This window comes from Trachurus japonicus, chromosome 23, assembly GCF_045865225.1.
Source record: "Trachurus japonicus isolate A0001 chromosome 23, Traja_1.0".
Taxonomy (NCBI): domain Eukaryota; kingdom Metazoa; phylum Chordata; class Actinopteri; order Carangiformes; family Carangidae; genus Trachurus; species Trachurus japonicus.
This window is the reverse complement of record NC_140929.1, coordinates 8827148-8851101: the sequence shown is the minus strand read 5'-3', so window position 1 is coordinate 8851101 and position 23954 is coordinate 8827148. Positions and strand designations below refer to the sequence as shown.

Sequence of the window (23954 nt, the reverse complement as noted above, 5' to 3'; positions counted from 1 at the left end):
AATAAAGTTCCTAGAGATGAACAGTTCGTGGCGCTCCACTCATGTGTCAATAAACCACAGCAGAAGAAGGTGGCGCAACATGATAAAGTCATTAAAAAAGGACCAGTCAACCATCAAATGGTGGAAAATGATGAGGAAAAATGACATTTCAGTTCCGACCAGGCAATTATGTAATAATTGTGACAGGCCTAACAATGAGTATTCATTTGAGCGATATATATGGTATTTATTTGTCAATGTCACAATTTGTGTCACAATTCCTGGTATTGTAAGGGTTTTCGGACACAAAATTAATCTTTTCATTCTCAATAAAGCTGAGCTGACATATTCAAATACATTGCTTTGTCTGATTTACTGTCATAGAAGAAAAACAAGACAATATGCACATATCAGAGGCAGACTGATGGTCTGCCACCAGACTAATCAGTTGAATTAATAACATTTCAGCTCTGTTTTGGATTTTGGCTATTGTCTGCTCTGCACTGTACAAATTTCCATATTAATACCCATATGGGCATGTGTTGATATGAAACAACAAAGTCATCTTCTGTACTTTGCATTCAGCATGAGAAAAGAGTTACCATCAGATTTGCACACAACACATGATTCATCTTGTTTTTTTCTTCTCCTCCTGATAACATGGCGTATAAGATGACAGGTTGTACGTATGTACCGTACAGTCGGGGTTTGTGAATCCATCCCCCGCTGAGATAAGGTAAAAATCAATACGACATTATTCAAACCATATGTCCTGGACCCATAAGCAATGTACTGTCACAGCATGAAGACAAGGAAACAAACATAACTGACAGCTCGCCGGTGGGCGCGTCCATAAATTGGGCCTACACAAGCAGCACAGAGTCGTCCTCCAGGGTCAAAGCCGACTCGCTAATTTTCTATTCATATTTTCACAGCGTCAGCCTCCCTGTGAGTTTATAGTACACTTTGAGCTTGAGCTGAAAATGTTCCAATGAAATAAGCTTTAATTAAACTAATAAATATGCAGCTAAGCAGCTTCAGTAAATCCACACAGAGCAAATAACTTTTTTTCCCCCAAAACATATGCTGCTGTATTTTCATCCAAGTGAAAAAAAAAAAACTAAGGACACATCATCTCCTATAATCATCTACCATCTGAAAAATATATTCTGATAAAATACTTGGTTCATTACATTTAATTCTCCCTGAGAGTGAACATTAAAATAACAGCTACAGCACAGCAATAAAAGGAGTTTAAATTAATCTTAAATGATCTCCAAGGAGAAAAGTGCGTGTTATAACACCATGAAATGGGAGATTACATCATAGGAAAGAAAAACAAATATATGGATATTAAAAGAGCATAACACAATCCTAAAAGCTGAATTTTAACAAAGATTGGAGCCCTGAGATTTGGCTCTACGAGGAGTAAAAATAGAGGATTGCATTTGTTTTGCTGACCCTGCTGCTGCAGATGTATGGTGTTGGAGTGAAAACAGATGCTTGGCGCTTTGTGTTTCCATTGGTAAGAGAATAAGAGACTCACCTTTAACTCGACGATGCCTGCTGCGGTGTCTTTAAGTGCTACCTCTCTTTCACCAGCAGACACTCAGATCTAGAAGACATGAAATGAAAAGGAGAGAAAAAAATGTTTGCACAAATGAATGAGAAACAGTCTGTCATGTGCCAGTTCCCACAGAGAGCTCCAGCTGTTCCTGAGATACATGAAGACAGAAAATATCTTAAATGATAAGTCTTTGTTTGGAATAACAGCTGCCTATACCTTGATAGACTAAACCAGACTGAGAGTCATCGCTGTGACGTCTTTCACTGTATATCGACTTGAATATCTGCAGGTGAATGCAGCAGCAAAGACAAAAGAAAAAACTGAAATCTCCAAATAATCAACGTGCACAATGGGCTCAAACAACTGGATCCAGAAGACTAGACACAGATAAATAAACCTACGTCTTCTGCACCTGCTGATTGTTACATCAGGGGCCCGGTAATCTGTGCGTACTGTATCAGCGGTGGGGTGGCAGATGTCCATTATCGATGGACTGTTTTCATAGACAATTGGCCGTACACAGGGAACAGCCAGTCAGGACCAGCCATGTGTTGAGGAGCCGGTACAGGCAGCAGCTGGGGATCAAGTCCCCACAGATGCTGCAGAGGTGTCGGAAGATTTCTCTCACAAAACAGCTACAGTAACACTGCTCCATAAAGTAAATCAGATGGAGCTTAGTTGACTTAAGTGCTGAACTATATAATCTATAATTGATCAAAAGCTGTAGTCGATTGGCAGCTTCTGACATGTGAGAAGTTGAAATTTGGATAGCTGGATGGATAAGATAAGCAATTTATTCATCTGTGTATCCAAAAACTGACTAGCTGAGTAGTTCATGTTAGTTAGATGTTACAATTATGTCAATCAAATATGCCTGACACATATTTAAAGTTGGCCAGCAGTAATTAATCATCAAGTTTCCACAAACATTGATAGTTTGACCTGAGGAAAAAGAAAAAAGTTGCATGAGCAGTGTTCAGTGAATTTCAGTGAATAGATTTTTTTTCTGTATAAATGGAAATTTGGGCCAGATCCCAAAATATCAATATGAATCACCATTTGTGAACTGAAAATCTGGCCACTGCTTTTCAGGGAGTGAGTCATCATGGGTGTGTCTGTCATTGGGAAAATATAAATGAAGGTCAGGAGGCAACCAAACCTAGGGGGGGGGGGCATGTGTAGTCACGACAAATGTTATTAAATGCAGTATTTGGCCAGTTGTTGATGAGACATCATATTGGATTGGAGGTTGGGAAGGTCAAGCAGTAACAAAATGATTATGAATCATCCTCTGGGGAGCATGAACCAAACTAAATGTCGGGGCAAACTGACCTGTTGTCAAAGATTACACTGTTAAATCAAACTTTGAGAGAGAGCTGACCCCACATCACTGCCCTAAAGCACAATTACCAGCAGTTCAAAACATGTTCTGCCAGCACAAGAGATGAAACCACTTTGTACTGCTGTGTCTGTGTGAATGTGGCACGACTGTTTGTGATTGATTTATCGACCGACTGATGCACAGATTAAACGCTGTTGCCTCTAACTTGGCAGGAGTAGAAAGGAAAAGCATTTCCAGTCAGACAATGCATTCATTCACATTTCAATGAAACTGTCATGTCTTATCAGAAAAAACTGAGTTATGATGAAAAATGGTAAAGGTAAATAAATTCCACTTTACGCAGCGCCGCGTCACTGAGTTTCAGCTACAAGCCACAGAAACAGTTTAGTGATTGTGTTTGTCAGTGTTAGCACGCCGCCTCTTTTCATTTTATGTCATACTGTCATGTATTAGCAGTGCACTGGCTCCACACTGGGAACTGATGGGACCGCTCTCGCTGCATTCACACACTTTCCAGCTGTTCTCACATGTAATAGCACACAGAGAAGGAGAGAGAGAGAGAAAGAGAGAGCGCAGGCTGAGGTGACAACAAGTCCTGTTACAACCGTGTGCACAAATCAATGATGCATTGTCGTTTCAAATGCACTGCTAAATATGCATGCATAACAAATAGCATGCTCGGAACACAGTGAGCATGTCATCGTGACATTAGTCGCTAGCGACTGAGTGTTTGCCTTTGTGACTTTCAGCCGCCATCTGCACAAGTTCCTGTTTCCTGCTGTGTTTCCACATTTGCTCCTCCAGTCCTTCTGCTCATCAGTTTTCTGACCACTAAATACTCACAATAACAATTCTTCTTTATATCTCTGCTTAGAGGCGTTTGTCCACCTCAGTCAGTGTCTGACATCTGCTTGGATGCACAAATACTACACTGGGTGAAACATGACTCTGAATTTATACATGCTCATCAGTTCCAGGTTCTACTGTAAAAGTATCAAAGTGCTTAGTCAACAGAGAAACACACAAGACCTGCAGTCAGAACAAGTGTCTGAAAACGAGCGGTCTGGACTTTTGTAACTTTGTGATGTCACTCTCAAACCAGTGCCCCAAGCCCCGCCCACTCAAACCCACAATCTCATCTGGTAGGGTTTGGTTTCTGAGAGAGTTTACCTGAAATCTGCTAAATTATTGTTTGATCAGATAACAGTCAGCCAATCAGAAGAGAGATTCAGAGCCTCCTCTCTTCTGATTGGTTGGCTGAACTCATCAAGCAAATATATCAACAATTTGAAAAAAACAAAAGTGTAAAGCTGGGGTGAAATATAGAACCTTCAAATACTGAAAAGCCAACAATATATAATATCCTCCAGGTTAAATAGATAGATAGATTTTTATTTAAAGTATGTAAGAGTCTGACCGACCTTGAACAAGATCAGTGTCGTTGAACGTATCATTATAATGTGTCTTTGATATATTACCATAGATAATGTCAATAATCATTTCAGAGATCTGATTTTGTTTTACTGTTATTTATTTGGCTCTAAAAGCATGAAAGATATTTATTAGCCTACTCTCTCTACTAAGAGTGAGTAAAAAAGCAATAAGCAGGAAGTGGCTGAGGAGAGACTCAGCGACAGTCGCTGAATGGAGAGAAATAGTTCAGGAAATGTATGTCATGGAACGATTCTTAAATGATTTCTTTCACTGCTGTGTATTATTTGTTTTCTTTCTCTGGCAGAATGGACTTTAGATTATAACTGGATGAAAGATCCAACATTTTACCAAGGTGCTTTAGCTCGGTGTGAGGCGGAGTCATGGATCATAAACTCCTGGATGATCTTAAAGGACTATCATGGACAGTAAAGACTCACTGACCTTGATGCCTTTTTCTTTTTCTTGCCTTTTAAGCATTGTACATTGCATATACTGTAGTATTTTCCTTTAGCAGATCCACCCAGCCGCTTTCTATCATTCATTTACTTTAAGCACATTCTCAGGAGTGAGGAATATGGACCACAGCCAGATGTTGGCCATTTTCTGGAGGCTGAAATCACTCAGTCGCGTCCCATTCACCCTTCCCCAACCCTACCTATTGGCATCGCCGGCAGAAATGACATTCATTTCTCTCACAGCATCACCCAGATATGGCAAATGCAACATACAGCCCAATCTCCATGCTCAACAACCAGCGCAGGAGCTTATGTAACGACATGATGAGGAGGGAAAGGACGCAATCTTTGGATCTGAGTGTAGACGGGGAACTGGAGAGGGGGGGGTGGGGGAGGTGGGGGGTGGGTGACACTCAACAGGAGAGATATTACCACAGTAATCTACACTGAGAGGGTGAGCTGTAGAGCAAGCTGACCTTGAAGAGTTTAACCTGCCAATCAAAAGAGTGTTTCTCCCCTCTGACAGGCAGCGAGGCAGAAAGCAAAAGCCCCAGATATGTCAGCTGGGTCCAGATGTATAAATGATGTGGCAGACACAAAAAGAATATGTGTAACCACTTTACACACTGAAACTTAGTTGAGATTTAAAACTACAAAAAATTGCACTTTGTTATATGGATCTTAATGCATGTTCTCCACCAGGAGTTCATTCATATGGAGGGATCAACTGGTTGCTGGAGTGCAACGTCATCCAGCAAGGTCACATATTTTGCAAAATTTTTACTATTACCCTTTCAATCGCCACTACAAAAGAATAAATAGCTGCCACTGTGCTTTATTTTGGCTTTTGACAAACCCTTAATACTTAACAACTTCCTGGATCGTATTTCATGTCTCACCGGTGCTTTCAACAATACCACCGCCGCCGCCGCCACCAACACACCTAGTGTTGGCTAAAACAGCAAAAACAGACTTGAAATGTGGGGCTACTTAAAAATAATGAGCTGCATGGCTTCTCCATTTACCAGCGGTGGAAAGAAAATGACACTATGAGCCATCATTAAAGCCAAGAGTCCTCTTTACTTCCCCTCTCAGTTGGGCTTATTTTGTGTGATTTTTTTTTTTTTTAATGGAGATCCATTTCTTTTTCCAAAGAATTATAATTAAAGTAATGTATTGGTTAATAATGAATTACATCTCTGAGCTATGTCGGCGGCAGCAGAAGATACATTTCACAGTATAGGAGACCGTAATCTTTGCCATGATTAGAAACCTGCAACCTTATTAGCTTCTAGCCTGAGGCTGAACTGATAAGAGCCAACTATATGGAGGACAAAGAGGAAAATTCCTCTCTGAAAGCAAATGTACAGTAACATCAAACACTGGAATATATTTAACATTTAACATCAGACAGGCTTTTTGTTAATGAATGAGGAGGGAATTGTTAGATCCTTTGTGATTACTGTACAACATACCATCCATATGCTTCCAATTTGGGAAATGCCATTGAAGTGCTTAGCAACTGTTTCCCAGCATGCCCTGCAACAACTGCTCTCCAGTGTATTAGGACATCTACAAAAGGCAAAGCTTTATATATGCGTACTTTTTTTTTCTCCCTTAAAAGGTGTACAGAAAAGAAAACTGAATTTAACACTAGAACCGCCGTGAGGTCATTTTGACCTCTCTTGCTTCTTAAAATGCATGTAACTCTGTTTGCGTAAAAACCCTATGTCTCCCAGTCGATGACTTTTCCTAAAAGTGTGTTCTACATCATCTTATGCGTTTTCGCGATTCTAGTATAAAAGGGAACGAAAAAAATTGTGATTTTACCTAGAACCGCCAAGAGGTCATTTTGACCTCCATTCATTCTAATGCAAAAATGGTAAATGGACTGCATTTATATAGCCATATATATTATATAGCCAGCCAGACACACAGCTCAAAACACTTCATAGTAATGCTTCACATTCATATACACACACATACTTAACAAAAAATAACAATATTCGTTGCTAGGCAACCAATATAGACAACTCTTTATTTTTCTATTTTTCGAACAGTGTGTGTATATAAAAATGTATAAAATTGATTTTCCAGTCATTGCAATCTGGGCTAAATAATGTCCATTTAGTCACTCAGTTAGTTAGTTAGTTAGATAGTTAGTTAGTTATTTAGTCATTTAGTCATTTTGACCTCATCCCACAACACAACACGAGTTCAGATATTAAAAAGTTGTCAAACAGTTAAAACAGCTGTCAAACAGATAACAAATGAACATTACTCATAAACATTGAACATAACAATGACAGTCCCTTGCTCTCATGAGAGATGGACATGAATTCAGAAATTTGTAACAATTTTGAAATTTTTTATATACACACAGTTTGAAAAATAGAAAATTAATGAGTCGTCCATATTGGTTGCCTAGCAACGACTATTGTTATTTTTTGTAAAGTATGTATATGTATATGAATGTGAGGCATTACTATAAAGTGTTTTGAGTTGTGTGTCTGGCTGCTTATATAATATATATGGCTATATAAATGCAGTCCATTTACCATTTTTGCATTAGAATGAATGGAGGTCAAAATGACCTCTTGGCGGTTCTAGGAGTACATGGAATGTTGGCGGTTCTAGTGTTAAGCCCACTCTGGATCATAAAATTAATGTGATAACTCATCTTTCAGACGATGTAGGCCAAACTTTGTGCAAAATTCTATTTTTGAGTAAATCCGGGATGAAAGTGTGTATTTTTTTTTCCGCATTGGATAATGCAGGCGCACGGATTATACGTCAGCCTGTACACGATTCATCAGCCACTGATATTGGATCTGTCATCCGTCATTCAAACGTCTGAGACACGCACACACACACGGAGCTCGGTCTCGCCCCAAGCTTTGAATATCCCGCCCGCTCGATAACGACCAATCAAATTCGTTTTCCTTACTCGGGTAAACTCGTGTTGCAGCTCGTGACAACTCGGCGCGACAAACAGGACAAACGGCCATTTCTGTAGACCTTTAAATTGTAAATAAAAAACCCCACTAGAAATCAAATACTCATTTCAGCATGTGAGGAATACATTACACATGATGTATGAGAGAAGTCGTCTTGCGTTTCTATTTCTTTGCTCACTCCTTGACACCATCCTGCGTATAAGCACTCGTTCACCCCTTGCTGTCACCCAGAAGAGTTGCTCTGTTGTCTATAATGAGGTTTTTAGTCGGCACCCTGCTCTGTATGCTGAACTACTAAATTATGGTGAACTATAAACGTTGAGGTGCAGAGATTGACGCTCCGCAGTGGAAGAAATAAGTAAAAAAAAAAGAAAAAAAAGACATATGACACCCTGAAGAGAGACAGTGACATGTGTTTTATGTTCTATTTTTACAAGGAAAACTCACTCAGTATTCCCATGTGGGGTTTTTTTTTTACCCCCGGTCTGCTGTCACAACACCCCACCTGCCACCAAAAGAAGAGAGCGGTTGCTTCACCTTGGTAAAAAAAAATGTGCGTGCAGGGATTAGTGGATGAGTTATTCTGTTGTGACACAATTGCAATCCTCTCCCTCTGCTTTTGATGGCTCCTCACTGGGAGAGTAATTATGAACCCCAGAGATCACTTTGAATGGTGAACTCCCTTCACGCGGAGGCGAAAGGCCGCTCTAAATTTTAACAACAGAGCTGTCAGAGCCTGAACCCGCGATCCTACTTGAAGAAAACATTGGAGAACACTTTGGTTTTATTATAGCGGTTCATGCGGTTTGAGTCGGGCGTCCCGCGGTTTTTGTGATGCAGTTTCTGCGGGGGGGCGCCCTGCGCCGTCCCGTGACGTCACAAAGCTGCTGCCAGACCAGCTCCGTCTTTAAAAACATGAAAACAGGGGTCGCAATTTCTTCGGCGTGGGCCTTTATCCCCGTGGCTGCTGCCCTCTGAGCAAACAAGATTACCTTGATGAACAGAGGCAGGCTTGTTTACTAACTCCCTGTGCCAAGGTACTTTGGGGGTGACTCACTGACAGTGGAGAAGGAGAAGAAACTTTTTAGGAGATGAGACGCAGCTTTTAGGAATCTGCTCCAACCAGAAGAGGAACACCGATTGGTGGTTTTCTGTAAACCAGGTTCTCCAATAACTACTGCTGCTTCTGGGGTCACTGGAGGGTGACAACCAATTATGAGTTCTTCTGAACTTTTGTTCTTTTTTTGGGGGGGGGTCTCATTTGTCACCTTATCTGTGTTTATTCATGTCTTTATGGCTCTGCCCTGCATGACCTGAACAGCAAAAAGAGCTTCAGTTGGTGTCAAGAGTCTGAATCTCTGCTGTGAACCCTGTCTCTTAGAAATTATGTTCTAATTACAGAGAAGACGTTTTGTAGGAAATGAAATTGCCAACATTACGTATGCTGATTATGATTATTTCCACAAAAAAAAAAAAAAAACATCTTCTCCAGTACAGCTCATGTTGTTATGCTGCACTGAGAGATGACTGGACATATGAGCTCATGTCTTCAACACTAACTATAAAGAACAAGGCAGATCGTTTCAATAAACATGAAAATCATCAATGTTTTCGATCAATACCAACTAGCACCTCGCCCACTGGTTCCTGTGAAGGTGGTGGATTTGATTTTGAAGCCCCATTTGCAAATACATATTACATCTAGTACATATTATTTAAGTAAATCATAAAACTTTAGTTAGAAATAAAAATAATGGGAGAAACGGATGAAAAAGTATCTGTTATTTACATTACGATAGAATATAAATTTGATGCAATGAAGACTTTTGCATTGCCAGAATTAACACAACTTTCCTTTAATCTAATGTTCTTTTGTAATCTGTTTACATCTGTTCATCCAAAAAGAATAATTGTTGCTATAGGCCACACACACTTCATATTTAAAGTTGTATACAGATAACTGACACAATAGCTTCTCTATACACGCCTAGTTGTTATTGAACATTAATCCCTATACCTCCTATTCCTTAAAACAACAACATATTCAGATTCAGGATTCACACGTGATTTATGGTTTACAGTGAGTAATCACAGCAGCAGGACAGTGTGTGTACAGGGTTGTTTCAAACATAAACTACAGCACCAATGTTATGACGATGTTAATGAGGAAACATGGCGCCAAGTACAACAGTGTTTCTCACTGATGTGTTTTTAATAGTATCAGAGAAACAATCAAGTTCTTCTGCACTCAGGCTTCGGCTCCACAGGCAGCTCTTGTTTATAGCATGACAGTAAGAGAAACAGAGAATATGACTTAAGTCCTACATCCACACTGTACAAAGCAAAATGGCTGAAATGTGTTAGTGAATGACACATGCATCATTGTCTTGATATAAATCAGTTTTACTATATATGGATGAAAAATGCTTCTATATACAGAGCTCCACACTGCCCCTAAATAGAGGCATTTTGCCCCTAAAATTTGAGACAGTGCAATTACATTTGTCATCTTGCGGATGTGCAACCAGTAAATTTGCAGTTTGTTTTTTCTAATACTGGTGAAACATGGAAGGCCAATGTGTGTGAGCATCATGAATGAAAAGAAAATGTGAATATTTGTTTTGTAAGTCAATTTATGGCAGTGGTACAATTTTTGGTGACCCCGATTTGGCGAACTCGATTTACATTCGAGAAAGTGGAGGTATCGAATATAGTTGTTGAAGATTGTGTGTGGTGTTTTTAATCATCATTTTAAAAAGAATAATGATTAGTTAAAAAAAAAATTAGAAATGAATCAGAAATATTTTTATCAATTAGACCTACTAGACATTTCAGGCGACCCCATTTGAATTCCAGGCGACCCCACGTGGGGTCCCGACCCCAAGGTTGGAAAACACTGATTTATGGTGTGCGCCCCCCTGCTCATAAAAATTTAAGTTAGGGGCCACTGTGCTCTGAGTAAAAAAAAAGTTAGCCAGGAGGTCTGATATACATAGATACTATGCTTCTATGACTAAGACAATAAACATGTTTTGTGCAGGGTTATGGCATTTTTTAAACCCTAAGTCGAAGGTTTCAGTGCGGTAGTGCAACAGCGCCACTATACAACGACATAGTTTCTCAAACCAGTGCATATTCCCACGTGGTGGACACATCGCTGCTATAGGGGCCAACGCTCGGTCAAGCAATGTTTGCTGATGTCACTACATCTGTACCGCTCACTCTATATAAACATTGTTCACGGACTAGACCAGTTTGGGTCACACATGATCATGATGGATGTTGACATGTGCCTGGTCTGCCGGAGCAGGAGAGATAGCTGTGCGCTTGGTTGGCAGACGGCCATTTGAGAGCTGCATGGGCTCCATCTTGACTAAGGATGGCTGATTCCTATCTCATTTTCTGTCATTTCCCACACTGGTTTCTCCATCTACCGGAGGCAATGCCCTTATCATCTTACCTCTGGTAGGATGATTGTTATTCTTACACATGCCTGAAGCACAGAGTTGGAGGGGAGCTGGGTGTATCATCAAGAGATTGGAGATGGTTATGGAGATATAGGATAAACAAAACTGGTACCACTTCACTTCAAGATGTTCAGTGGCTTTACAGGAATACAGATGAACTCCACATGAAACATTAGGTCATTAAAGACATGCCCTTTAGAAGAAAAAAAAAGGATGACCCATAAGAAGCCATTCGTTGCCTCAATAACAGTGTGATTTCGTATGCAGCACACCGCACAGACTTGAGATGAAAGAACACAGTTTACAGGTAATAAAAAGGAACATTATGATTCTGGTCTCCTACAAAAAGTCACTGAAAAACAAACTCTTTAAATCCTTAAACACCGTATACATACACAATAACCTTCAATAAGGCCCATGGCATATTTGCACATGTTAAAATGTAGTTATTCTTGCATTGTGCACTGGGTTTTATCGTCTTCACTTGGTAAATCAACATCCAACTGAATCTGAAGGTTATTTTAACCCCAGAAAACTAAATTTGCAGATGAAATCAAGTAAGCAATACAATTTTCTTTTCAGCACTGGAGGATGCACGCTCGTCGTGTCTCTACTTGCTGTATCCTTGGTTTCAAATTTGAAGCCTTCTGCAAAGTCATGTAATTGCCTTTTCATTGCATTTCACGAGGTTCTGAAGCAGCGGCAGCAACAATACGGTAAAAAAAAAAACTAAAGAGCATCTTTTTTTTCTTCTTTTCATTCAGTTTGTTCACATTGTTATTCCGTGTTTTTCTTTTTTATGGTCTTAATCAAAAGCATTGTTACATTTTAAACTGCAGGACAGGTGGTGGGCAAATAACACTTCCCCAACCTTCGTGTCCACTGTACATAATGTGCGAGTAACCTTGTGGTGCACTGTAAGCCTCCCCCTCCTCTCACCCGGCTACAGTAGATGTCAGAATGACTAAGTGGCGTCTGAGAGATCATGAATCCTCCTCCTCCTCCTCCTCCTCCTCCTCTCAGCTTCTTCGCCGTGGCCGAGTGTAAATCATGGAGCCCGAGCAGGTGTGTCTTCTCTCTGCTGAGCTCTGTAGCGTGTGAAACCCCATTGGTGTTTATGTATTGTGTGCTACTGTAGGGCCAGGCTAAACTAAACTAGGCCAGAGTGAGAAGGAGGTGGTGGTAGTGGTGGTGGTGGTGAGGGGGGGTCGTCTCCATAGCGACAGCAGCAAAAAGCACCAGATGCATTTTGTGTGATGCCAAGCTACTAGTAGTGGAGTATTATGGGAAAATAAATGGCTGAATCCATTTGCTGATTCATAAAAGCTGCTGTCGATCCTCCACTGCTTCCTCTTTCTACACACACACCACATGATGGTGAAGGGTGGTAATCTTTGCCATGTTTGGAACAACAAGCTCCCAAAGCACACTATCATTACAGCATCTGAGTTTTAAAATGGGAAAAAAAAATATCCCAGGAAGTTATTATCTCCCCCAGTGAATGTTTCCTGCTCTTATGTATAATCAAAACTCTGCAAAGTCATGTCACACAGAGACAATCTGCAGCTGAATGACCTCATTTAGAAGTGAGACTCAACTGATCTCTGCACTGTTTTAGCTGAGGAGCTAGAAAGGTCACAGGTGTTTCTTTTCACAGCTCACATTTCATACAGCGTATTGATCTGGAGGTATACAGTACAGTATAAAGTATACGCTGCAAAAGTTAAAAGAGGTGCCTCTGCACTTCACTGATGTGTTCATCCTTGACATCATAACCAATGCACCGAGGCCACGAAATGAGGCGAAGTACATTAGCATTACAAAAAAAAGAAGGAAAAAAAAAGGCCATCCCATTGTCTTTAATGCACCTCTCCAGCTCGGGCTCTCCAGTGGAAGATCAAAGCGGGTCTAGCCGTGTAAAAAGCTTGACTCTGGGGCCAAAGGGGTTCATTGACTCCAGCTCCTCTCCCCTCTCTGCCTTTGAGGGTGCAACTGGGCTTTCATTTGCTGCTGCTGCTGCTGCCGCCGCCTCACTGCTATTACCAAGAGTAGATGCATCCCTGAAAGACGCCTGCAGCTTTTTCATCTTTAAGTGCGAGGGGACCTGATGTGCTTGGATGCTGCACAAAAATACCTTATCCAGTATCTGTAATTGCTGTAATTTGTTTCATATTAGAGAAAGTTGTCACTAAAAAGCAGCATTGGATTGGAGGTGTATATTGTGGAATTTATTTGTAACCTCGCATTATTTTGAAAAATGATGGTGCAGTCATGGTGCATTTACTGTATGTTTTCAGGATCGACGTTTCATTAGCATTAATTCTTATCTTAGCTGAAACTTTCATTTCCATTTTGTGCCTCACATCTACCGTACATTTCAGTTCCCAGATGTAATTTTCTGCATGTTTGAGGATTAATCAAAGTTCCTCCGCTTCCCCCTGACGTCCTTATAAAAATTCGATATGATGATATTTTTTAGCTTTATACTTTTGGCGAGATTCCTCAGCTTATCTGTCTAACAAAGCAGCTTGTGAGCACAGCTTTTATTCTTGGAGGTGTGAAAAACCTGACGTAGTTTTCAGAAATAACAGCACAGTCTTAGGAGGCATTTTTGTTACCTAGCAACTCGGCTGCAAAACCTACTTTGACACAGTGCTAATGGTGAAGTTACACATTAACTCTGAACTGAATTTGTAACGTAGTCCAAAACAGACACCACACAGAGCGTGAGGACGACTTAATCTGCCTCATCCTCGCATGGGAACAAGCGCGTCGGGTTCGGCTTGTTGTCATCTTTCAAACATGGGAGAGAGGAATTAAAAAATCCTCTGTGAAAACGGAGGAGGGGATGGTGGTGGTGTGTGTGTGTGTGTGTGTGTGTGTTGTTGGAGGGGAGGGGCACTGATGATGAAGCCACGCAGGCAGAAGGTTCACCAGTGTCTGAACATGACAAACAGACAGGCAGAATTACACTCCCATGTTCAATTTACAGCCGACTGTGAGCCAGCGCAGCATTAAACAAGCATCTGGGTGTTTTGGCTCCGGCTGCCGTTGGCTAGGCGGAGAAATCCCCTTTTTTTTTTTTTTTCCTTCAGCATCGAGATGCAACCACATCTGAGGCCGCCTCATCCACGCCTCTCTGTCTTTTGTCGGGGAAAACCTCATTAGCTGGAGCAATTTTTAGCTTTAAAATTCACACTTTAATGGTGGGGGGAAACTATTAAAGAAACTTGTGACTTTTATACTTAACAGGCCACAGTGATCCCTGTAAAAACTTTAATTTGTTTTGCCTCCTAATAAACCCTTTAACATCCAAATAATTATGTACAACTACGAAATATCAGAGCCAAAGCGATGGAAGTGACAACGAGGCAACACCATCACAAATTGGCCACTTTGTTTTCATTCCTCTTGTCTATTTGTTTCCCTGCTCAACTGTGAGGGACAAAAGGTTCTTAGGTCAAGGGGAACTGAGCAACACGATCAACTTCCATCTTATCAGCTCATTAATGATTACCAGTCTATCAATAAAAATGATCATGACTGAAGTAAAATGTTAAGAGTAATGACATTGCATATATTCTAAATCAATTAAATCACATGTATTCATACATTTCATTTCAAAACTAAATCAATAAGTTCTGTAATGGTTTCAGTTTTTGTATCATTTCAGGTTAAAGCAGAAGTAAGCGATCCGGTCGTTTTGGCTAACTTCTTGTCAGCCGATGGAGTTAGCAGTCCCCGCCCTCATCCCTACGTCACCACATTCACACGCATCCCTTGGCTGCACACACAGAGAGGACCGCCCCTTTATGCCGTTCTCTCTCCTCATTGGATAAAGGTTGTAGGATACAAGGAAAGTTTTCTCCTCGGCTTACAGCAGAGCAGAGTGACTGACAGACCCGTGTTTCAGACCAAACACTCTATATATAAGTGATTGCTGTCGGAAGATATAACTATTTAAGACTTATATTAACACAAATATTCCGCTTACTTCTGCTTTAACTAATAATGGAAATAATTTCATGCTACTTTCTATGCAATTACCATGTAAGTCATTTCTCATAGAAGTTGCCAATTACCTCAGATGTTTCTCTGAAAATGATTCATGCTTTAATTACTGCTAGTTGTGGGCTTGATTGCAGATGAGTGTTTCTGTTGTTCAGCTGACCTGCTGGGATCTGACCGGTCTGAAGGATGTGCTAGCTTTCAAAGTAATTGCACTTTAAGAAACAGTGGTGGTACAATTGCACTCCCGTCTTTTCTATTTTTTTTTTTTTTTTACTTATCAGCACGACTCTTTCCAGGAAACCTTCCTAGACAATAATGAGGGATTAATGAACTCTTAAATCAAAGCATTGCCAATAATTTGATATTTCTAGGTCTCAGTCAGTATTCTCAAACAAAAAGAGAAGAAAAATAACTTTTTGGTAGAACCTACCTGTTACCAGTAATAAACGACCAACCTACTGGTGAGGGGGCCAGAAAAAGACAAAGCTTTGTTTTATAGGGTCGCAAGCCAAAAAAGTTGGAGGGCATGAGCCTAGAATGAGAAACAGAAGCAGCAACTACAAGGAAGTACCAAAAAAAACAAACTCATAGCCTACTGTAGTAATAATACAGTGTCGTAGTGTAAAAAGAGAAGAGTGTGGCCTTCACATGATGCAAAGATGCAAATTAACTTAACTTATGAAGGAGCACTGCATGAGAGCAATGAGAATAAAAGTAAATCACAGCTAAAGCACAAATCCATTTCTGAGGCTGACACGATGGTAACAATAATTTCCCCCAGTACTACTAATCCATTTTGGAGAATTTGGCCACGAGCTCTCATATGCAAAGTCACGAGCTGAGCAGCCATCATCAGCGTGATTGAGTTCACCCCTGTGATCTGTTTAAATATTTCCCCGCCAGATTAAGTTTGCTAAACACACAATTCAGCGCAATTACGTTAGCCTCGGCGTGTGTCATTACGGGAGCTGTGGAAGAAAGACGGGCACGGTGGGTGAGTGGGGGTGGGGGGGCTGTTAGTGATGAGGAGAGAGGCAACTAAATTGCTCCCGAGTCGGCCTATCAATCCATTAGTGGTCCGATTCAAAGCAGTCTGCAGGCTGGAGGCAACAAGGCCAAATGTCTGCTTTGCTTAAACTTCGGATGCTTCTTCAAAGGCAGAGGGGAGAAGAACAACAAAAACCTGAATTTCAAATGAGAAATTAAGATAAAGACATAATTAAAAAACAAGAATATAAATGAAAATTCATTTTTTTTAACAGTTTAGTTTGGACAGTTTAGCCTGTATTAGTGCAGAAATGATAAGAGTCTAATCTGAGATGTCAAACATAAGCTTCTAAAAAGGGAAACTATCATATTTAAGAGAGACATTGAATCAATACCCCCGACGTGATCACAACACTGATTAACAGGTGGAACGAACACATCCCTGTTGTTGCTCTGGGAAACAGTCGTGAGTGGGAGAGGTCTGAGTAAACTTTCCAAGAATACACACGGGTAACATCTGAAAGCTGAAACTCAGAGGCATGCGTTTCAATTTAAAGATAAGAGAACGGAGCGAGATTTAAAATGTCTGCAGCTCCGCGAACGGTGACATTTTCAGCTTGATACTTAGTTGTGACCGAGGGGGCCCCCACAAGTCTGTTTATCACCGCCGTTATCTGCTTTTTGATTTGAAGAGGGAATGTTTGTTGGTTAAATGGAAGAGTCGAGTCTGTCGTGGAGTTCGGTATTGGACCTCAAAGAAAAAGGAGCAGAAGAGGAAGAATGTGGAGACCAGATTGTGTTTAAGAGCTTCATTTGTTGCTCTGAATGTGTCGACTCTGTTTGTTCTCCAGGCATAAGAGCGGCCTTCTACCACTCTTTGAATATTTGCCAAGGCATGGCTTAATCCTTGAGTGGGGGGTTGTGGGGGGAGGTGAACCACCCACACTCCCTGAAGGACTGGAAAAAGGGATTAAACCCACACCTTCATATGTACAGTACACCCACGCCTCGCCCACTCAAACACCATCACACTTTACCAAACCCAAATGTTTTAGCTTCCCTGTGGTGTTGAACAAAACCAGTGTTGCTGAGTAAATTGACTCGTATATAGTGCCTTGGGCTCAAGAATCAAGATGAGTCACCAGAAACTGATCTAAGAGCAGTTTGAGAAGCTTCCCCCGCCCCAGATATTGCACATAATGGAGGAACAGATTAGTATGCAGCAGCTTTGATCCTGTTAATATGATGCCTACCATCTTTCCTGACACCTTTGGTACATGAGGCGATTTGCCTCTTTCTGCCAGGAAACAGTAGCGTGGGCCGGGACTGTGGATCTCTCTGTCTCTATAAAACAGGGTCTCTATGGCTCTCAGTTATTAAATAAAAGACCAGGTATGGACCCAGTACATGGCTGGAATTACAAATAAAAGCCTTCCTCTAATCAGAAGTGACTCTATATACACATTCGATAATACCACAACGGCAGATTTTAGGCCTCTATCAGTTCATCTGTTTGCTTTTTCACTATCCATTAAGGGTAGATACTTTTGTACGCTTACGGTCACAGTCTGTGCCTCCCTACACTCATTTAATTCTAATTGATCTGCTGGAAAAAGGAGGAAAAACACACAATAAATAAAGTTGGAGATGAATGGGACTGATAGCATCATTCATTTATTCAATTTCAAACAAGTCTGTCTCAAATCAAGGCCTGTTATCTTCTGCAGTTGAGGTAAATACATAAAGACCCTAACCCTATTTGAGTTGAAACTGATGTAACCCTGCTTTAAAGACATATTATGCCCCTTTTCCACAAATTAAAATAGTTCCCAGGTGTCTTAAAGACATATCTGTGACATGCTGTGGTCAAAATACCCCAAGGATCAAACATCACAGCTCTTTTCATCCTCTCAAAACAGCCCTGTTCAGAACAGTTGGTTTATGTGCCTGTCCCTTTAAATGCAAATGAGCCACTGCTTGCCCCGCCCCTTCTATCGGTGCCAGGTAGGGGTGGGGTTATGCAAAATTTGAAACCTAGTTACATCACTGGAAGACAACTGAGGGAACAGCTCATAAAACCACGTTGATTTCAACCTAGGGAGCCTACACATTACAGATTTTTTTGTCAATTCTCACATTTTGGGAGCCGTAAGTCAAGACAAACATCCAAATATATGTTAAAGAGCCTTCAAAAAGTGATATTTCCATAATATGTCCCCTTTAAACACCGCCGATCACATAATTGAAAAGGTTCAAGCCTTATTATTTTGAAAGAGGTCAGCGGAAAAGATTCAAACACTTGGTTGACAAATGATGTAACTTTATCACTCACTCAGTCACAGACGTTCACACATGTAGTGTATTTTCTTCTTTTTTTGCAGCACAGATAAAACTAGCAGAGCAGATACATTGACAGTTTGTTTTTCTTTGCTCTGAACCACAGCAGGAGACTTTACTTGGTTGCACTTTTGTGTTTGGACAGAATTTTTGTCATCTCACCACGTTTGCTTTGTGTGGTGGCCCTTTGTGAGTTTTCTTCACAACGCAAGAGACAGCTGGGTATCGGATGAGGACAAATGTGTCTGTGCACCAAAGGAAAGCATGTATTCTAGGATCTCTACTTGTTGTTACTCCAGATTTTTTTTTTTGTTGCTAGTGAGGTCAGGATCATTGTGGTGTGTTAAATCTCATAAAACAACAAGAGGGGAGCTCCCTCTTACTTCTAAAACAAAATAAAGACACCACAATGACTGCATAAAATGAATACTAAAAAATATTTTGGGGAAAATATCATCATAGGTAAACTTTGCTTCCCCTAACTTTAACCTTGTGTTTTCACTGAGAACAAAACAGTAGCTATCAGTGAGGTTGCACTAACTCTATTAAATTCGGGATCCAGATTAGCATCAAACTATTCACGGCACCAATCACGTGTGCACTTGCTTCTTTTCAACAGCAGTTCATCGGAAAATACAAAATGCATTCAAAAGGGTCTTATCTCTAAACGTTAGGAAACTCTTAAAAAAAAAAAAAAACTCCCTGGATTCTCACCAAAAAACTAATCACTTGTTCCCTGGCTCACTGCCACTGAAACTGAAACTGAAAACATGTGGTGTATTTGAGATATCGTAAAAAGGGCCTAGGAATATAAACAGTTTTGGTGTAGTGAGTATTGTTTGTGTCTTCGGTGAACTGTGTTTACTATGATGACAATAATTATGTCAAAGTGTGAATTAGAAAATGTCTCAGACTCGTATCTACTTTGGTCCCTGGGAAGATAAGGCAGGTGAATTACCACACACCAAGAGCTGGCACTCTGTTCCCCACACTGTTGCTTTTCTAGTCCTGTCCAGACATGAACAGAAAGAGGATAGATTCAGAAGTTGTGAATTTGTAGGGCTGGGAGATGTGACTTTAAAGGGATAGTTCAACATTTTGGCAAATTGGCCCATTGCCATAATCCCTATAGTCATAGCAGTAGCATTAAGCGTCGGTGCAAGCTATTTTTAGAACGGCGGAGCAGAGCCGCGAGCTGCTCAGAGCTACACTACGGAGGCTCATTTGTGTTGTTGTTTTTAGGGTTAGGGTTTTTAATATTTTATTTTTTCAGGATCAAAGTTACAGTCACCAACTGACAAAACAAAATCAAAGTCAACATCCACAATTTTGCAAAGATAAAGTGAAATAAACATTATGTACAATGACAGGAGTGGGAAAAAAAATAATTAATTGACTAATGAAAGTTTAAAAAGAATAAAAAAGTAAAGTAAAACATTTTTAGGTCTAATCCGCTCAGTGTTCGTGCCCTTGTCGCCTCTATTTCCAGCTTCACTTTGAGTAAACAGAAACTATTGTTAGAGGGATGGGGCGGGGACACATGAGTGAACACGAGGTTGTGTTTTCTTAAGGGGATGGTGTTAATAGAATTAACACAACATGAGCAAGATTAAGTCGGTGAGAGGTTTCGGATAATTGCCCAGCCCTGGAAGAAAAAGTAAATTGTTTCGGGGGAACAGACGACCGAGGAGGCTGAGTGGACCTGAGCTGGAAGAAACAAGCGCAGCTGCGTTTACGACGGGCCGAGACATCTGTCATTCAAGTAATTACACTTCCAATCATATCCTTCCTCCTTCAGCCTTAAAATATGCATGACTGCCTCAGGTTTCGCTGCAGCGTGCGTATTAACTGCTCGGTTTAAGACGAAGCGAATTAAAACGTAATTGTTTCACTTTAAATGAGTTGAAATTTAAATGACTTTTAAATTGATTTAGCCTGCTGATCAGCGCAGCAGCTAACAGCTATAATAACACATTTACTGTTTTCCCATTATCAAAGCAAGTCTACAAGGACAGTAAACACTTCATCCAGTTTTATTAGAGTGCAGCTCTGCCTTTTTACCTTTTTTTTCAGCAATTAAAGATGTATGCTAATTCGCTGAAACTTCGCTAATGAGTTTGACAGCCCTCCAATGGAACCAGAAGCGACTTCCGACAGCAAGGCCTATACAATATCGCCGAGCCAACGCGTCCTCCTCTCGAGGGAGAGAAGCAAACAGGGTCGGTCCTTTGTATTTGTCATATCTCCTCCAGCCCATGGTGACCGCAATGTGTCTCAGACACTTTGGCTCACAAAGGACAGATCGACACCAAGGAGCCAGGGGAATTGGAGCATTGTGAGAAATGGCTTCCCTGTGGCCATTTTGAACACGCCAGGCCATCTCCCCCCATGTGTTGTCTTCTCTTAAGCTTATCCAGAGGGGTCTCTCTCTCTTTCTCTCTCTCTCACTCTCTCTTTCTGTCTCTCTCTCTCTATCTCTCTCTCTTGCCCGCTATGTAAGGATCATAGGGCCGCAGTGACAGAGACGAGCCATCCCATCTGATGGTTACTAAACACTGCGTGGCAGCCTCCAGCACATGCCAGGCTCACTGAGGAACTGCACATGACACCCAGAGTATATATACATATACAAGCTGTTTATGGTCTGTTTTGATTATGCATGCAATGCTCTATATATACTGCCTTATATATATGGGATTAAACTGCACTTTAAATACATTAAACTCACAATGTCGCACTCCTACACAGCAGCATATGAATCCAGTAGTATTTTAGTGCAGGGTGACACTGGATCATGAAGCTTTGAAAGCAATGAGGATCATTTATAAAGCAAAATAACAGTTTATTAAGACTTTGGTTTTTCATTTTCTTCCTCTTTAAAGTGCAGTGTCATAGGTAAAAGAGTTCAACTGGGCAGTAAGAAGGAGAAACAAATGTTTTATAGGAAAAACATGAGTGTGGGAGTTAATTCACTGTTAGCCTCTGTTTTCTCTTCCAATCTCAATCTACCCTTGTCTGGTTGATGACATGACTCTGTTTCTTGACCCATCAGATCTATTTTAAGCAATGCCTCCATACTCTGAGGACCAGTGATTAAAGTTTTGTGACACCAATCTCTGAAACCCCACACCTGTAGGAAAAAAGTTCACTTCCCTCCTTAACTTTCTATTCCAGCTGTGACCTTTTGGAAAGCAAGGTTGGATGAACAGCTGCAGCTTCACGGAGCAGCAATGAGCAATAAAACTGCCCATACCGCAGCTACATGAAGCATAACCATAGCAACTGTGGGTTAATGATTATTAGGCTAATTATTTCTTTTAAACTGGATCAAATTTAGTCCATTCTTTCCACACTTCAGTGCAGCGTGAATATTCTCCTCTGTAATTTAAATCTAAGATTATGTAAGTCATCACAACTTCAAAAGTTTATTTTATTCTGTAAAAAAAGAAAAGTATCAATGTGATAATTCTGTTTAAAAACTGTTTTTGTTCTGTCAGAAAATCCTCGGTGTGTAAGTGAGATGAAACACGTCTGCCTGGCGTCGCCCCGCCATTAACGAGCAGCGCCCGGATTTGATTCAATGAACAAGGCAGGAAATGAAATAGCAGCCCAGCGAGATTAAAAAGGGGGAACAAGGAGTGTCGTCTGTCCTCGCTGCAAAGGAAACATGGCTCAATACTAACCTTGACAGTGAAGGAGGAGGAATTCATTTTGCGCAGGCGATGACAAGCGAAAAGAGAGAATCGAATTTTGACATGATAGAGGACGAGTCTGTTCTGGGAAATATTATGATTTTAATTTATGAACCCAGTCAGGGTGAGGAGCTGTTATGAAAAGCCACGACTCCTATTAAATACCATTATTTTCATAGGTGTGACCTGTTTTTTTGAAGTTTTTACACAGTTCACTTTGCAACCAAACAAACATCATCAGGGTTTGTTGAAGCCTGAAAGTTTTAATTAGGGATTTATCTGCCACCTCTGATTAGATCTTTGGGCGTCTGTGTTAGAAATAAGGTTAAACTTGAGCGAGATCTGCTCGCTGATTAACATCACCTTGATCTTCGTCTTTACAGGCAAGTTGACACCATCTGCATCACATTATATATAATAAGCTACAGGCGTTTGTCTTACACATCAAGAGTCTGAAGCTACTGCATGACAGAGGAAAGGTCAAGGGGTCAACAAAGCCAGAACAAGATGTTGAGATATTTCAGTCTCTAGCTGCCAGATGGAAACTTTCTAGTTAGCAGCTACATCTTCGAATACTCACATAGTATTAAGTGCTTACTGTAGACCAGGATCTCTTGTAAAGTTTTAGTGATGTGGCTTTGAATAAAAGCATCTGCCAAATCACTAAAATGTAATATAATGATATTCCTAAACTGCGGTACAGTGAGCGACCTAATAATTCATCACTCTGACTGAGTAATAGTGTCTTGTCAGTCATCAGTCACTGCTCCATTATATCCCTAGAAATGCGGTCGATATTCAACGAGTGACAAATTTTTATTAAATCCAGAATTTGACACGTGTTACAGTCAAGTTTTTTTTTTTCAGCTTCCACACAAAGACAGATAATGTGCAGTGGAAACTAGTTTATATCTGCTTTAACTAAACTCAGTCAGTCTCCATGAGTTGCGATCCATTATCGATGATTCATTGCTTCTGTCAGTATGAGTATTTGAGGTGTGTCAACATAAACTGCAGCAGCTAGAAGAGCCCCGTGCATCTCCACTGTGTGTCTGCTATTGTTTAAAACACCAAACTTTTTAAAATATCGCCAGGTGCCCTCCGCAGCAGCCACTTAGCGAAGTGATTATCCAAAACGAGTGAGCGTATAAACTTCTCTCTGCATGCTGAAAATGCCATCAGGTTAGAGCTGGGTCAGACCCAATGAAACACTCACAAATTAGCAGACAACGGAGAAAAACTGCTGCCAAAACACTGGCAAATTACTAAATGGAACATTAGCTTTTTATTTATTTATATATATTTTTTAATTTTTCATAATGGTGCTTAAAAGAAGCGATTGGAACAATGAATCCACTCTGAAAAACAACTAAATTGTGATGGTGGGAGCACTTAAGCCTTGTCTTTTTATCACATGGGTAATTTAGTTAAGGTAATTTGCGCTCTTATAAGAAATCGGTCTTTATGGGGATTATCAGTCTTTGGCTGAACATGAAGGGAGGAATAAAAAAAAAAAATCTCCAGGCAGTGAGTTCCCTCTGGCGAAATGTGGAGCTACGGTACAGTGGGATTTTAACCCAATCATATGGCGCAAAGGAAGATTAATACTCCTGCTAATGGGAGGAGGCCGAGTCGCCTCTGAGGCGTAAAGTGAAGGTGGGGATGTGCACAGTGCATCAATCACCGCTGACAGACAGCTGGGACAGACACAGGGAGCTTCATCATC

General features: G+C 40.7%; 1 protein-coding gene across 3 annotated transcripts in view; it reads right to left on the bottom strand.

Moving 5' to 3' along the window:
- syt1a (synaptotagmin Ia) overlaps positions 1-23954 on the bottom strand; it is a 173468-nt gene that overhangs the window by 102480 nt on the left and 47034 nt on the right. For all 3 annotated transcript variants that reach the window (XM_085768839.1, XM_085768843.1, XM_085768840.1), the window contains exon 3: positions 1526-1594. The gene's annotated coding sequence lies outside the window, so the exon portion shown is untranslated. The remainder of the gene's footprint in view (positions 1-1525; positions 1595-23954) is intronic.